This window comes from Callithrix jacchus, chromosome 4 (genome assembly GCF_049354715.1).
Source record: "Callithrix jacchus isolate 240 chromosome 4, calJac240_pri, whole genome shotgun sequence".
Lineage (NCBI taxonomy): Eukaryota > Metazoa > Chordata > Mammalia > Primates > Cebidae > Callithrix > Callithrix jacchus.
In genome coordinates, this window is record NC_133505.1 from 119,651,281 (window position 1) to 119,668,167 (window position 16,887).

Consider the following 16,887-nt stretch of genomic DNA (forward strand, 5'->3'; position numbering starts at 1 on the left):
TGACCTCGGCTCACCGCAACCTCCACTGCTGGGTTCAGGCAATTCTCCTGCCTCAGAGTAGCTGGGATTACAGGCACGCACCACCGTGCCCAGCTAATATTTTGTATTTTTAGTAGAGACGGTGTTTCACCATGTTGACCAAGATGGTCTCGATCTCTTGACCTCGCGATCCACCCGCCTCGGCCTCCCAAAGTGCTGGGATTACAGGCGTGAGCCACGCGCCCGGCCCCGAAATTCAAATTTTTTTAGCATGACATAGAAAGTCCTTTCTAGTCTGGAGTTAGCCTACCCCTCCAGGCTCATTTTGCACGGTTCTCAAGTTTGCCACCTCCCTTCACTACATTGACATTCCACAATACACACACACACACACACACACACACACACATCTTATAGATTAGAGCAGTGCTGAACTATTTGGTATTTCTCAAGTTTGACTTGTTTTGCTTTATATACATGTTTTCTTGACATCTTCTAACATTTTTCTCAGTCTGCATTGCCTTCCTAAGCTACATGGACCATTCCTCTTTGCAGCCTTGAAGACTCAGCTTACTTACAACTTCTCTGTAAAGTCTGTTTGATCCCCACCCTTAATTCCATCCAACATGAGGTGCTATCATTGTATCATTGTATACATTCTTCCAATGTATACTATTGTATACATTCTTCTATAGCAATGTCTATCATACTGTAATAGTAAAATTTGCTTGTCTCTAAGTCTTTTTCTCTTAAAAAAGCTTCTTTTCAAGAATGAGATTCTTAATGTCAGTGTCTTCTTCATTGTCAGAAATAGGGATCACTATATAAAATTCCAAAGGGAATTTTTAAAAATTAAAAATGTAGAGGCAAGGGTTTCCCCTCAGGGAATCCAGGAGGTTGAGGCTGCAGTGAGTTATATTTACATCACTGTGTTCCAGCCTGGGTGAGAGTGAGATCCTGTTGCAAAAAAAGAAAAAATTGACTGGACACTTAGGGTAGGATTTCCCCAAGACTGAGATGAGATTCAGATTTCTTTAAAGAGGGTGTGGTCTGAGGGCTCAACCAAAGCTACCAAGACCCTAGAGCTTCTCAGAAGCTGTTTGTGATTGGGTAAAACCAAACCTGAAAATGTGGCTGGAGCGGATATATTCCCACACTGAATTAAAAAGTAGGCAACCAGAACTAGTCTTCCATTAACGAAGCCAAATGTCATATCCACTGGCAGAGAAGAAAAGTTTACAGGGTCCAGTTCCATTTTCATAAAGCAGAATAGGAAAGCATGTATTTGGAGTTGAAAGACAATAAATTTAAAACTGACACAAGCTTCAAAGCGAAATTAAGATATATATATGTATATATATATGTATAGATCTTAATGAATCCTATTCATTTTTACATACATGTATATCTCATACATGTATGTATATACCATATATATATCTATATGTAAATATATATGAATGGGATTGCTATGGGCAAAGTTAATCCATCATATTTCATCCCTGAAAGAAAATTATAAATGCTTTTGAATATTTTTATAAATTAGCAAAAATGTTAATACAGAACAATGCAAAAGTAATACTGCTTGAGTTAAATTGGTTACCGGTTTTTAAATCTCAGGAGTTGAACATAATTTTTTTGCTATAGTATCAAAAATTTACAGAAAGGTAGGTTTATATAACCTGAAATGATGAGTCTGAAGGAACTGAAATATTATCAGCATTCTCTCAGACTATCTTAGCCAGAACCTGCAATAGAAACTGCTTTTCATAGAAGAAAGTTATATCTTTCTTCTGCTTTAGAGAAGATTGAAGGCTAAAAACAGCAATGGGAAATAAAAGCATATCAATTTGTTTATTTTCTGACAGTTAAGCAATGATAGTTTTCTTTAATAGAATATTAAATAATTAATAATTACATATTATTAATAAATAATATTAAATAATTAACAATTATTTAATAGCATGAATAAACAAATTTTGATCATAAAAAGAGATAAATCAAACTTATCTATTAGATACTGTCTACAGGATAGAGTACTAGAGGACCCTAGAGTCACAACTTAGGTTTCTTCCCTTGAAATATACATAGAATGAACTGTGTTTATTCAATATCTGTTGTGTTTTTCCTAAACTGTTCCATTACCCATGGATTTGGATTTTGTAAGTGCAGTTCTGCATACTGTTTGTGTCACTTTCAGGATGTGTAATCTAGAAATATAAAATCAATTATGAAGACAAACATTGGATTACTGAGTTCAGAAAACTTAAAGAATGCTAAAAAATTTGTGAAATTGACAAATTGAGAAAACTTTCTTAATGCAACTCCTATTGAAAACTTTAAGTTTCTTAAATGTAAACAAAAGTATTGTCAGACTAATACTTGTTCCAATTGACATGAAAGAGTTTGAGACCTGACAGGCTATAGATATTAGAGCACTGGCATGAGACATTAACTTTTGGTTGTATTTTTTCCATAGAGGGTTTTACAGCAAGGGCTATAACTGACTGTGACGGGCTTCACTTGGTTAGGTTTCTCTTCAGTTTAAAATCAACACCATGCATCTTCACTGTGTTCTTTCTTCTTTATCTCCCCAACATCATAAAATTTCTTTCTTTCATTTGCCTTGAATGACCTCCAGACATAGGCCACTGGTTTTCCTAAGAAATAGGACAGAACCCATTAGAAATGCTTATTTGTTTTCCTGGCAAATTGGCATCCATGATGCTTTGCTGCTTCTCAGAGAGCTAACTAACTGCAGCACATATGGCATAGGACTCATCTTGAAAGGACAGGTTGTCCTTGTTGAAAGAAAGTTTTTCTTTCCCTTTGGAGAACATCTGGGAGTAATATTCCCATGTATCAACTCTGTTAGCTCCTGTCTCACCCACACCAAGACACCTGGCTGCCAGATACACACAATGACTTGTCAAATTCCATCAATTCATCAGCAGCGCAGAGGGTCTTTGGATTGGGGTGGCCCAAGGGTGTAATGCTTACCAAAGAAAATATCACGTTTTATCTTTTCTCACTGAACAATAATGATCAGAGAAAGTTGATCAACCAACCCTTGTTATTCTTCTTTGTGGTAAAGACTCATCTGACCCCCTTATCTGCTTTGTTGAGCATCTATTGCAGAAGTGAACTCAGATCAAATTTTTGAGGTACTTAACAGACTTTCATCAGCACCCAGATGTGTTTTTCTCAAGGTAAATATAGCCAGCCTTTATTCAATCTCTGAGCATGAGTATTCTTGCTATTTTGGATAATATTCGTTATATAACTTAAGAAGGATTGTTTATATGCTTAGATAGGGTGCTGGAGATTTTTAATGAGGCTCAGGTACTTCAGCTGTTTCCCAAGAATTCACTATAATTTAAATTCAAACCAGACTGAACTCATCAACACATTTCTTTGCTGAATTATTATTTAGGTGAACTGACAAAGCGCTGTAATTTTTCTATCAGTCATCAAATCCGCCCCTTTACATTTGGCAATAAAACTTTATTCTCTTCAGCAAGAAGGCTCTAAATATGCTTGTAACCTGCTGTTTGCTGTGATTTTTGAGGTGGATAATGTTAATCTATGTTTTTTTAATCTGATTCAAACAGTATCTAGCTCTTCATTGGGTTCAAAACTAGAAAAGACATCTTTCTGCAAAGTTACTCCTATGGTAAATGCTCACCAAGGACTTAATAATGTTGGATTGCTTTATCTTAACAGCTACTCAAGGCGCAAACACTCTATGAAGGAAATTAAAGAAGATAAGAAAATAGAGTATCTTGCCAGTGATGGAAACAAGATCACTTCTCAATGAACGTGACTCTACAGGATACTTGTCAAATAATCAGGCAGATGAGTCAGATATTTGCTCTCTAGTGATAAGATGTTGCTGTTTTCTGACAAAACAGAAACTTAGGGATTATATCTTTTTATCTCTTTGTTCCTTATTGATCCATCATTAAATATTTCTTAATAAACAACTTTGTAGTTTGCTGCATTTTAGGGCTAGTGGAAAGTACAAAGATTTCAAGATTTCAAATTTGTCATCTAAACTGGATAAGGATTTCTAGAGAAGGATTTCTCAGCCTTGGCACTACTGACATTTTGGGTCACATAATTATTTGTTGTGTGAGACCATCATGTTCACTGGAATATATTTAGCAGTATTCCTGCTCTCTACCCACTAAATGCAGGTGGTACCTCCTACAAATAAAAATATTTCCAGAAATTGCCAAATGTCCCTTAGGACATTTTCTTTCCCCTGGGAAGAAAAATCACTCTAGAACAACTGATCTAGAGTAAGATCTCCAGTATGACACACGGAGAAAAAAAATTGAAATATGAAATATTCACAGGTAAGGCATTCCTCCAGAAGCAGACATTGAGACAGGGATGGGAGTGAAAATAGTTTATTTGGGAGATGATTTCAGGAAGTGTCAATAGGGGGATGGCGGTGATGGGAAGAAAGCCAATAAAAGATAAGTTGTCAAACCGGGTACCTCAAGGGTAATTAATGCTCATTATTGCTTAGAACACAGTGCTAAACACTTCTCAAAGTTATTCAAACTATGGAGAAGGGAACAAGAGTGATTTTATCCTAGGTCTGTCTCTAAAAGTCATTAACTCTTCCACCTTTCTAGCCTTCTCTTCAATGAGCTGCAGAGATTCTTGCAGCTACAGAAAGCCTCAGGCACAGAATTTCAGAGCTTACAGTTGGAAATTGTAGGAGATGCTTGTCTGGAAATGGTGAGAGCCTAAGGGAAAGTCAACTGCATCTATCTTGATTGCTCTTAACTCTCTAACTTCTTCTCCCTACCCTAATCTGTCTCTGATCCCTTGCATTTTCTGTGGATGCAATATCCCCTCAAGGGAGCAAAACTTAACCTTTTTTACACTGTTCCTTTCAACTAAGAAAGTCTTTACTTTATCTTTCCTCTTCCACTCCTCTCTCAAAATTTTATGATCTATCAAGGTCTACTTCAAGTGCCACTGACTTCCTCAAGCTTCCCTATGCTCTTATTCTAAGAGGTCACCTCCTGGTCCCATCTTTGAACTTCTAACCAACCTCTCATGCTTACCCTCATTCTACCTGGAATTAAAATTACTGTTGGGCCCCTTCACATCCACTAGTTAAGTTTTATACAGGCCATACTTCCCAGATGGTCTAACACAGAGCGTTGAACATATTAAGTACTCAAAGTTATCAGTTGGAAGAAAAAATATTTTTATACTTCAACTCTCTTTTTCTTTAGAAGAAAATTTACTTTTTGTCACAGTTCAATTTTGGGGTCAGTGTGGGGCTTAGTGGGAGCACTTCGTGAACTCTGGCTTCCTCAGAAGTGTCTGGGGAAACCACAATTCCTCTACAGAAATTGCACTAGAAAGGTTTCTCATGCCTTTTTAATCAGTGCTAATTATTCATTATAGCATTGTGGGTATGCAAAGTCGCATACAGATGGCCCTGTCTGAAGAATTACAAAGGACTGCCTAGGCCCTTTTCGTTATCCAGGTGTTTTCTATTTTTTTTCCACTGCCAGGGTGGCTTGTGTTAAATCTGGAAAGACAGATGCCTTACCAAATGCAGATCAACTCCTGAATGTATTGATGACGACAGTATGGTAATGATATCTTAACTTCCTTTGCTTAGTGATATTTTCCTGAATAGTTTCAGCTTTTCAGGAGCTAGCACCCCAGGGAAGGTTTTCTGCAGCACATAAACACCGAGTATATTTTACATTCTGAATCGTTGTTGGTGTTGTTGGTCAACAATTCAGGACCAAGAAACAATTCTCCCTTCTGCTATCTAAAAAAATGTGAAGTTTGAAGGAATGGGAATAGCATGTTTTTTTGTTTTTGTTTTCGTTTTTTAAGCCTGGTCAAAATTGCACAACTTGTAAGTGACAGGGTTGGAATGTGAATCTATGCCCATCTGACTTTCGAAATGGGCAACGTTGGTCATACTGCCCAGACTTAACCCTCTCCTACCAACATCCTCACCATTCTACCACTTCTTTTTCCCAACAGGCAGCCCTTGTTCGTCACAGGTTTGTTTTGCCAGAAGAGGAAACACAAAGAACATGGATGGGCCCTAAGATTCTAAGGACAGTTATCAGCCCTGAAAAATCCTCTAAATTACTGCACTGACTACTCGTAACCATAAGAAAAGAAATAAATGTAATATTCTTCATTGATATTGTTGTTCCATTAATTCAAGCTATCAAATTATAGAATGATTTTTCCAGGAAAGTGAGTCCAGCCTTATCTTCAGGTACTGGACTAGTGTTCCTGAGTCCTCAGTGGTCTGAATGGATTAAGAAAAGAGCATCAAGATGGACACCTTCTGCCCCCGTGTTTCATCATTCATGTTTAATTGGATTCATTTTATTTTCAAATGGCTGATTACATCTATAATTATTTCCAAAGTTCTATGCATCCTAAATATAATTTAGTTAACTTGTAATTTATTTTTTACATCCATAAAACCAATTCCAAAAATACCTTTATTGAAATATATATAATTAACATGACACAAACTTGTTAATCCACTCCACCCATTGTGCATGTTTGTGTCTTTATTGTAGTCTTTCAGGAAAGGAAATATTTTTTAACTTTGTAGGAGATGGCATATGTAAATCCCCAAAAACTGCCTTTGTTCTTCCCTGCTGAAACTTAATTCCCTCCCCAGTTTCCTGTGATAGGAAAACAAAATGGGATTAAACATGTGGTGTTTCGTTTTTGTTAACAGTATTAGGTCATCAGCTCTTCCCTGTTTCACACATTCATACTTGGAAATGGATGTAATGAATTATCTATTCCTAATGCCTTCTTCAAGAAGCTTCTAGAAATAGAGACTGGAGACTCTTAGAGAAATAGAAGCAGCAAGAGGAAGTTAACGTTTATATACATGAGCCATAAGGAATGTATCCTTCTTTATTTCAAATTGGCAACAAAACAAGGAATATAAGAATTTATGTATATGTAGACCACATACTGTTTCATTTGTTTGATTTACACAGAACATAGAGTATCATATGCATCTCTGCTTAATATTTTAGACCTCTAATTATTTAGAAATGAAACCAGAATGTAAAAGTCCAAAGGATTAGTTTTCTCCCCGCTCTCACCAATGATTCATTGTCTGGAACAAATGCAAAATCTGTGTAGATCTTAGCTTAAGATCTATTTATACTACACACACACACACACACATACACACACCCCTACATATTTTATCTATAATATATATTATGCATGTTACATGAAATATATATGATTTATACCTAACATTAATAACTCAGTTAAAATATTTTGTTAACCATACTACATTTACTGAGCATTATTTGGCTTCCAATAATGTTCTTCAAATTTAAATTATATTTTACTATAAAATTTATGGTATCTCTCACTTGACCAGCAGAAAACTTGAATAAGTGGGTACTTCTGTTTTTAGCCAATAGATCATAGAAAACTCATATATGAAAGAGAGAGATTGGGAAAATGGCTGGTTTGTGTGCTTGTTTGTCTGAATCTTGGGTTCTTTGCCTTACCTCTGTCCACAGATGATTTGAAAAGATTATAATAAAAAAGGTGAAAGACTAAATAAAATTATAGTCTGAGAAATATATCTGAGAATAGATATTTAAGGCCACATTGGGATAAATATCAAAAATATGGGAACTCTAAAGTCTGTGTAGTTTAATGGTCAAATTTTTATTCCTTGTAGCATTCTTGTTGTATTTTGTTTTTGTTTTTTTGACACTGGAAACAACAAGAGATGAAATGTTACATCATCTTTTTTATAATGAGGAAAACACTGATGTGTACTTCCCAACCCCCAATCTTGAAAGAATTTTGCTCTCTGAATTTTAAATTCATAAAATCCGTAACAGTGTGATCTGTCAGTTGTGACAGAAATAATACATATATATGTATTTCATATATATATTGTGCCATTGAAGCTGGCAGTTTTATCTAGCACTGTCCTGGAAAGAAAAAGAAAAATTTGTTCTTGAATGAAAAGGAAATGCATGTTTTCTGGCTGGAATAATGTACTGGGTCCTAGGTTCTGTAAGAAATTTTTCTTTAAATTATTCATCCCTCTTGGCTCTGCTTCATATGTTTCCTCAGCAAATCTAAATACAGCAGGAAAAGCAGACCCCAGATGGAGGATATTGGCATTCCAGATTACGAGTTAGACTCTGAAGAGCTTGATAAGAGTGAGTCAGTCTCCGCGAGTCTGATCAACTCGGGAACGCTGACAACCCTGTGATAATTTTAGTAGAAAGACATACTGCCTGCCCCTGGAGACATTCAACCCCATCCTCACCATCCATAAGTATTCTTATCACTAGAGAAAAAGAAACAACTCACTTCAAGCAAGATTGTCTTTTCTAGTGCAATTGCATTCTGTAAGAAATTCCTCCGTTGAGATTTTGCATCCTATCTTCTGGTCTAAGTAGTAGATGACACCTGGAAACACAGACAGAGGGCAGGTGTTTTTTATGGTATCCTTTGATAAGAACTGAGAGCTACCATTAGAGCCTGGAGAAAGACACTTCTAAATAAGGCCAAGATAATGTGTTCCAAGTCGTACCACGTTTTCAGTGATCAGGACTAATGCATCAATGAGACTTTGAGTGCCTAGGAAATTGCCTTCCAAAAATCCTCCGAATGGTCACTTCCTCAGAAGAGCACCTAGAGGCAACCCAAGATTGCACTTTCTATGAGGAGTTCAGAGTCTATAAGGAGAATTAAGTCTAGAGGAAGGGCCTAAAAGCCTTATCCTGAGTTTGTTGGTTTAGGGAGCATCCTACACTTTGGGATTTGGGGGAAGAAGAAACTTACTCAATTTCAGATCCTTCTTTGGAAATAAAGAATCCTAACCAAGACCCTGGCCTCAAAGGAGAACTGTTCAGCTTCTATGGAGAGTGACTAAACAAATAAACTGATGGAAAAATAAAAATTTTTCTCAGTTGTATTTATTCTTTTGCAGCAAATAAGCAAATGGCTGACTCAGCCTCTGAAGATCACCACTATGATGAGTTTTACCTGGGAGGCTTCTAAAGCAGAAGTTGCCATGAGCATCTCTTTCACTGTGCCTAGGGAGACACAGCCAGGAAATATGTTACTGGATATTAATTTAGATGAACAACATATATTTAGATGAACAAATATTATAATTTTATACTGAAATTATTCTTTGATATGATTGTGTTTTATTCACTTATTTTATCAAGTAATATCACTAGTTGTTATGAACAAGCCACATTTTATTATAATGGCAGTGGACATTATAAATTAATATAAAATTCTTCCAAGTCTCTTACAGCCTTTACTTGATGATACCCTGTGGTCAGTAGAAATGTGGTTGCTTCTGAGGGATTTAACAACATAACAGATTTCTTAGAAAGGTGACAGTTATTTAAAATTATTTTCTTATATACTTCAGGCATGTTTATTATAACTATGATAAAATGCTGATAAGAATAAAATGTCAAATCACCTATAATCACAACACCCAGAGATAATATTTTGGCATGTAACTTTATCTTCCAGATTATACAAAATATAGTTTGTAAAAAATGTCAAGAAAGAGAAAGAGAGCTTGTTGGTTTCCAGGAGTAATTAAGAGCAGCACAGCCCCCAAAGCTGCCTGTCTGATACTGACTAGCTCAGTGAACTGGCATACATTGTTCAACTTCTCTATGCCCTCACTGTCTCATCTCTAAAACAGATGCATATTGTCTGGTAGAAATGGTGTCTATCCCCAGATCCCATTTCACCAGACCAAGTATTAGGTAACTGGTAAAGGAAATAAAATGCTAGTGTCTCTCTAGTGCCTATTTTCTTCGTGTTTATCCTACCTGTATTATTTTTTACTTCCATCATTCCTCCTTCTCTCCTGGATTTTTAAAATATAAAACAATTAACTAAACTTGCTTTCTTGACAATAATCAATATTAAAACTTTGTGTTGCCTAAACCATTTTTTTAATTTAATGTACGTTTTAGCTCTCTTTTCAGAAAAAAAAAATTAATAGTATATGGGCTAATACAAGCAGGTATCTGGATAATATTTCAGGCCATTCACAGACCTTACTCAGTTCCCTAAAAAAGCTAGAACCCCTGTTCTAGTTTCCCTCTCTTCCTTTGCCCTCTAGTTTGATTTTCTTATCTGACATTACTCTCAATAACACATTAGAACCTTTCCTTTGCGGGGGCCAAAGGAGAGCTTTCCTCTTGGTCCTCTGAAGTTTCTTTAAAAATCAACTTGCAAACGGTAGATTAATTGGAGAAAAGGCTTACACCTTTATTTAATGTGCATACACAAACACCTTCAGAATAGAGACCCAACACATACAGAAGAAATTGTTTATTTTATTCCTAGGTTAAACAAAGTATGGATGATTGTGTAGAAATATGATTAGACAAGAAGGGTATGATCTAATGCTAATAGGTCGAGTGAGGAATCCCAGCAAGGCCTGTCTGGACTTTTCTTGACCTCTCTACGTATGTATGACTACCTTCTGGGTATGAGATAGGACCCTCTCTGGAATAGGGATTTTATGACCTACAGTCAAACAAGGTATATCAGATAATTTATGGCCAGTTTTTACACAGAAAGATGTGAGGAGAAATTTAAAGTAATATTTTCAGGTTTTTTGGCTGGCTTTGGGGAAAAGGGGTTCTGGTTTCTATGACCTGACTGGTAGAAAAGAGATTCTAGTTTCTATGACAGTCCTCTGGGGAGAATGGAACTATGAAACAGGAGGGCAGGAGAAGGTCAGAGAAAAACTTTTTCTCTGAGTACTTCATTTGGGGGTATTGTTTTCTGAGTTCCAACACCCCTCAGTCCATTGGTAGACCAGGCTTTCCATTTGCTTCTGCAGTTTACAGTCAGCAGTTATGAGGCTAGCAGGCAGAGACGGGGTGGAGTATTGGATAAGGGAGTGAAAGGGGAATATACATCACCCAGTCACTTGTCACAACCTGCTGGACCTGCAGATGACCAGTTTAGTCACCTGTGTACAGTCAGTGATAAATATGACAAAAATATTTGTGACTCTCAAATGTGGGGAAATAAAAAGAAAAATAAATAGTATGAAACAGTGAGAGAACCGTCTCAAAACTAGCATGTTCTGCATAATATGGGAAAGTCTTTGTGGGCTCTGGCTACCAGATGCTCGCTGTTCAAAGATTTCATTACTGTGCAATTCATAGGCATCTAAAATACCAGGAAATATACTAATAGCATTTGCAGTCTATCCCAAACCAGGATGATCTCAAGAGCGCTTCGTGTGAGCTCAGCCTTTTGCTTTGTTCATAAAGAAACCTGATCACTTGCTTAAGAGAGAAAATAGACTGTTTTTTAACCTTGCCTTGAAATTGTGAAATTCCTGTCATAAAAATAAGAAATAATATATGAAGCCTTGGGGTCAGATCACCCACTGGTTTTCAGGAGTTTTCAATAGTTATTACGCTTTGAAGCAACAAAGTGAAGGGAGATTATGGTTTCATACTAGTATTTGAATTTCCTGAGATTTGTTTGCTTGAGAAAGACCCTTATCATCACTGAAATGTTTAAAGAATTGAAAGAGCTTTTGTAAAGTGTCTGTTCATATCCTTTGCCCATTTTTGAATGGGCTTATGGGTGAAGGGGAGGAAGGCAGCAAAACATACTGCCACGTGTGTACCTATGCAACTATCTTGCATGTTCTGCACATGTACTCCAAAACCTAAAATGCAATAAAAAAAAAAAGAATTGAAAGAGCTGTTTTCTTGTTCGCAAATCCACTTTTTGACATAGAAAACTCTAGGATGGAATGAAATAGCCACTGAACTTAAAACTGCATTTTATATGTTTGTTTTTATCTGATAAAAAATGCCAATCCAAAGATTCAATTTGTATCATTCTTCTTGTCATACTCTAGTAACATCCTTAAATACTGGAAAATCTTTACTTTAGCAGGGGGGAAAAAATAGATAACAGATCCTCTACCACATGATATCCCATGATATTTTCCTCAGTTGTTAGTCACATTGTACTTTTAGCCATGCCCCAGAAACCACAACCCTCAATTACATTTGCTTTCAGACATGTGGAAGAAACACATGCTAAAGCAATTAACAAAATTATGACATTTACATTTTTCCCCTAACTGTCAGTCCCTGTGATTCTTCAGCATATGACTCTATGTCAACCAAAACAATCATACAACAAGCTGACTACGTTTATCGTTATCTAACGCTTTGAAAATGTCAAAAAGTAAAACAGAAGAAAACAGTTTTTTTATAGACTGAGCACACTCTACTCCCTGTTTGGCAACCAGAACCACACACATGTGACAATGTCACGAAGGTAAAGAATCCCATCTTATCCCAAAGTCATTGACTATGCGGACAGCCAACCGAGTTTGATGACTAGTAGCTCTGAGTGGTCTCATTTGCCCTGATTTACGGTTCCTCCTTCTCTGTTGATAGAATCTAGTGCTCATTAAATGGAATGTGTAGTACAACTGGAAACTAATGACCTTTAAGTAGCAAATGAAAGTAGAACATCAAATTTTCATAGTATCAGGAGATCAGTTGTAGCAATGGTAAGCATATCTTCTAAATCTATCAGCCCGTATGTAATAGAATGTCTTAGAAAGCAGTAAGAATGTTGTACATTTGCTTATGCCCATATTACCCAATTTATTTATAGGACTTTGATAATTGTTCACCAATGACTTCATATCTTCATAATCCCACAAGCATTCATTAATCATCTACTGTGGGCCAAGAACATAGGCACTGCATGTATAAAGATGAATAAGACATGGCCCTTGCTCTCAGGAAGCTCACAATATAGCAAGAATGAGACATATATGTTAATAATATGGCATAATGGTGCAGAGTTATAACCAAGCTAGCTAAAATACTCTATGAAGCACAGATAAAGAGACTTCATCTGTGAGTCACAACAGAGACTGACCCTGACCACAGCCAAGAAATATGTCTTTAGTAATCATACTATCTATGTTTTTGTTTGCCCCTCTACATCTCCTCCCTACCTATCTCCACCCTGTTCTTGCCTCGTGAAGCTGACCTCTGAGGACTAGACCAACAGCCTCTTTTACCCTCTTGGCTAGAGATAAGAGGGTTAGAGGAAGAGATTAGGCTACTTGTACCCCTCTACTTTCCTGCCTAGTTTCCATGGACTGGTGGAATCTTTCTACCAAAGCCTATAGCTCCTGTCACAGCCTTTTCCACATAACTCCCCTCTCCAGGTTCCCAGCCCTGCTCTCCCCTGCCCCTTTTCAGCCTAGGAGAAATAATGATCCCTTGTTGACTTCCTACACTCTGCCCACACCTAAATAAAAAAATGACTGTTTATTAAATTCTCTTCAGTTACCTAGTTTGATAACATTGTCTGCTTCTTGCCAGGACTCTACTGCAGTAACGCTCTAGGAGTTTAAAGGATTCAATAATTTCCGTGTTACTTGTAAAGAATCCAGCGTGGGAGCATGGAACTGGGATTTCACCAGTCACCGATCAAACCCATCACAAATGTTTGCAAAAGAGACTCTGCGTAATATTTCCAGTTCTTACCCAGGAAAGTCACATGACTCTAGAACAGGCCCTACCTCATCAATCCTGCCATAGGCAGGTCAAAATAACAACAGCATTTAGGACATGCTACACCAAAATACGGCACCCTCGCATGTGAGGAAACAACACATAGAAAGAATTCTTCTTCTACCTTTTCCCCTGAAGCAAGCCATAAAACCTTCCCTGAAAATAGGTCATGAAACTCTCATTCCAGAGTAGTCCTCACTATTCCTGGAAAAAGGAATGTCACAGGGATATCAAGAAGCACTGGGACAGAGAGCCCTTGTTAAGTTCCCCCAGTTTATTATCATTAAACCATACTCTTTTGTTCTCTAATCATACCTCTGCATGACTGTCCATAAAAATAGATTAAAAATAAAAGAGAGAAAAACCAAATAGATGCAATAAAAAATGATAAAGGGGAAATCACCACAGATTCCACAGAAATTCAAACCATCATCAGAGAATATTACAAACAACTCTATGCACATAAACTAGTAAACCTGGAAGAAATGGATAAATTCCTGGACTCCTGTGTCCTCCCAAGCCTAAATCAGGAGGAAGCTGAAACTATGAATAGACTAATAACAAGGTCAGAAGTCGAGGCAGCAATTAAGAGCCTACCACACAAAAAAAGCCCAGGTCCAGACGGGTTCACAGCCGAATTCTACCAGACACACAAAGAGGAGCTGGTACCATTCCTTCTAAAACTATTCCAAATAATCTAAAAAGAGGGAATCCTTCCCAAATCATTTTATGAGACCAATATCATCCTGATACAAAAACCCGGCAGAGACCCAACAAGAAAAGAAAACTTCAGGCCAATATCCATGATGAACATAGATGCAAAAATCTTCAATAAAATATTGGCAAGCCGATTGCAACAGCAAATCAAAAAACTTATTCATCATGATCAAGTAGGATTCATCCCAGGGATGCAAGGCTGGTTCAACATACTCAAGTCTATCAACGTAATTCACCACATAAACAGAACCAAAAACAAAAACCACATGATTGTCTTAATTGACGCAGAGAAGGCATTTGACAAAATTCAACAGCTCTTTATGCTAAAAACCCTCAATAAACTCAGTATCGATGGAACGTTTCTCAAAGTAATAAAAGCTATCTATGACAAACCAACAGCCAATATCATACTGAATGGGCAAAAACTGGAAGCATTCCCTTTGAAATCCGGCACTAGACAAGGATGCCCTCTTTCACCACTCCTATTCAATATAGTATTGGAAGTTCTAGCCAGAGCGATCAGGCAAGAAAAAGAAATAAAAAGTATTCAGATAGGAAAGGTGGAAGCCAAATTGTCTCTATTTACAGACGACATGATAGTATACCTAGAAGACCCCATCGCCTCAGCCCAAAAACTTCTGAAACTGATAAGCAACTTCAGCAAAGTCTCAGGATATAAAATCAATGTGCAAAAATCACAAGCCTTCCTCTACACCAATAAAAGACTTAAAGAAAGCCAAATCAAGAGCGAACTGCCATTCACAATTGCTACAAAAAGAATAAAATGCCTTGGAATACAACTCACAAGGAACGTAAGGGACCTCTTCCAGGAGAACTACAAACCACTGCTCAACGAAATCAGAGAGGACACAAACAGATGGAGAAACATTCCATGTTCATGGTTAGGAAGAATTAATATCGTGAAAATGGCTATACTGCCCAAAGTAATTTACAGAATCAACGCTATCCCCATCAAGCTACCATTGACTTTCTTCACAGAACTGGGAAAACCCACCATGAACTTCATAGGGAACCAAAAGAGAGCCCGCATAGCCAAGTCAATTCTAAGCAAAAAGAACACAGTGGGGGGCATCACACTACCGGGTTTCAAACTATACTATAAGGCTACAGTAAACAAAACAGCATGGTACTGGTACCAAAACAGAGATATAGACCAATGGAACAAAACAGAGGCACCGGAGGCAACACAACATATCTACAACTATACAATCTTTGATAAACCTGACAAAAACCAGCAATGGGGAAAGAATTTCCTATTTAACAAATGGTGTTGGGAAAACTGGCTAGCCATGTGCAGAAAGCAGAAACTGGACCCCTTCCTGACACCTTACACTAAAATTAACTCCAGATGGATTAAAGACTTAAACATAAGACCTGGCACCATAAAAACCCTAGAAGGAAATCTAGGCAAAACTATCCAGGACATAGGAGTAGGCAAGGACTTCATGAACAAAACACCAAAAGCATTGGCAACAAAAGCCAAAATAGACAAATGGGACCTAATGAAACTCCATAGTTTCTGCACAGCTAAAGAAATAGTCACTAGAGTGAATCGGCAACCAACAGAATGGGAAAGAATTTTTGCAGTTTACCCATCTGACAAAGGGCTGATATCCAGAATTTACAAAGAACTCAAACAGATTTACAGGAAAAAAACAAACAAACCCATTCAAAAATGGGCAAAGTATATGAACAGACACTTTACGAAAGAAGATATGAGACCAACAATCATATGAAAAAATGCTCATCATCACTGGTCATCAGAGAGATGCAAATCAAAACCACATTCAGATACCATCTCACGCCAGTTAGAATGGTGATCATTAAGAAATCTGGAGACAACAGATGCTGGAGAGGATGTGGAGAAAAAGGAACACTTTTACACTGTTGGTGGGAGTGTAAATTAGTTCAACCATTGTGGAAGACAGTGTGGCGATTCCTCAAGGCCTTAGAAATAGAAATTCCATTTGACCCAGCAATCCCATTACTGGGTATATATCCAAAAGACTATAAATCGTTCTACTATAAGGACACATGTACACGAATGTTCATTGCAGCACTGTTTACAATAGCAAAGACCTGGAATCAACCCAAATGCCCATTGATAATAGACTGGATTGGAAAAATGTGGCACATATACACCATGGAATATTATGCAGCAATCAGAAATGATGAGTTTGTGTCATTTGTAGGGACATGGATGAATCTGGAGAACATCATCCTCAGCAAACTGACACAAGAACAGAAAATGAAACACCGCATATTCTCACTCATAGGCGGGGGATGAAAAATGAGAACACATGGACACAGGGAGGGGAGTACTAAACACTGGGGTTTATTGGGGGGAAAAGGGGAGGGCCAGTGGGAGGGGGAGGTGGGGAGGGATAACCTGGGGAGAAATGCCAAATGTGGGTGAAGGGGAGAAAGGAAGCAAAACACACTGCCATGTGTGTACCTATGCAACTGTATTGCATGCTCTGCTCATGTACCCCAAAACCTAAAATGCAATAAAAAAATTAAAATATATATATATATAGTTTTCCCTGTTCCT

General features: G+C 37.4%; 1 long non-coding RNA gene across 4 annotated transcripts in view; it reads right to left on the reverse strand.

Moving 5' to 3' along the window:
* The window catches only part of LOC103792593 (uncharacterized), a 132,353-nt gene that overhangs the window by 33,958 nt on the left and 81,508 nt on the right, over nt 1-16,887 (reverse strand). For 2 of the 4 annotated variants that reach the window (XR_013534886.1, XR_013534885.1), the window contains exon 3: nt 8,353-8,451. The exons of 1 other annotated variant lie outside the window; for it this stretch is intronic. This is a non-coding gene — a long non-coding RNA (uncharacterized LOC103792593). Of the gene's footprint in view, nt 1-2,487; nt 2,640-8,352; nt 8,452-16,887 lie in introns of those variants that run through there. One more of the 4 variants, XR_013534888.1, reaches the window with a different exon arrangement.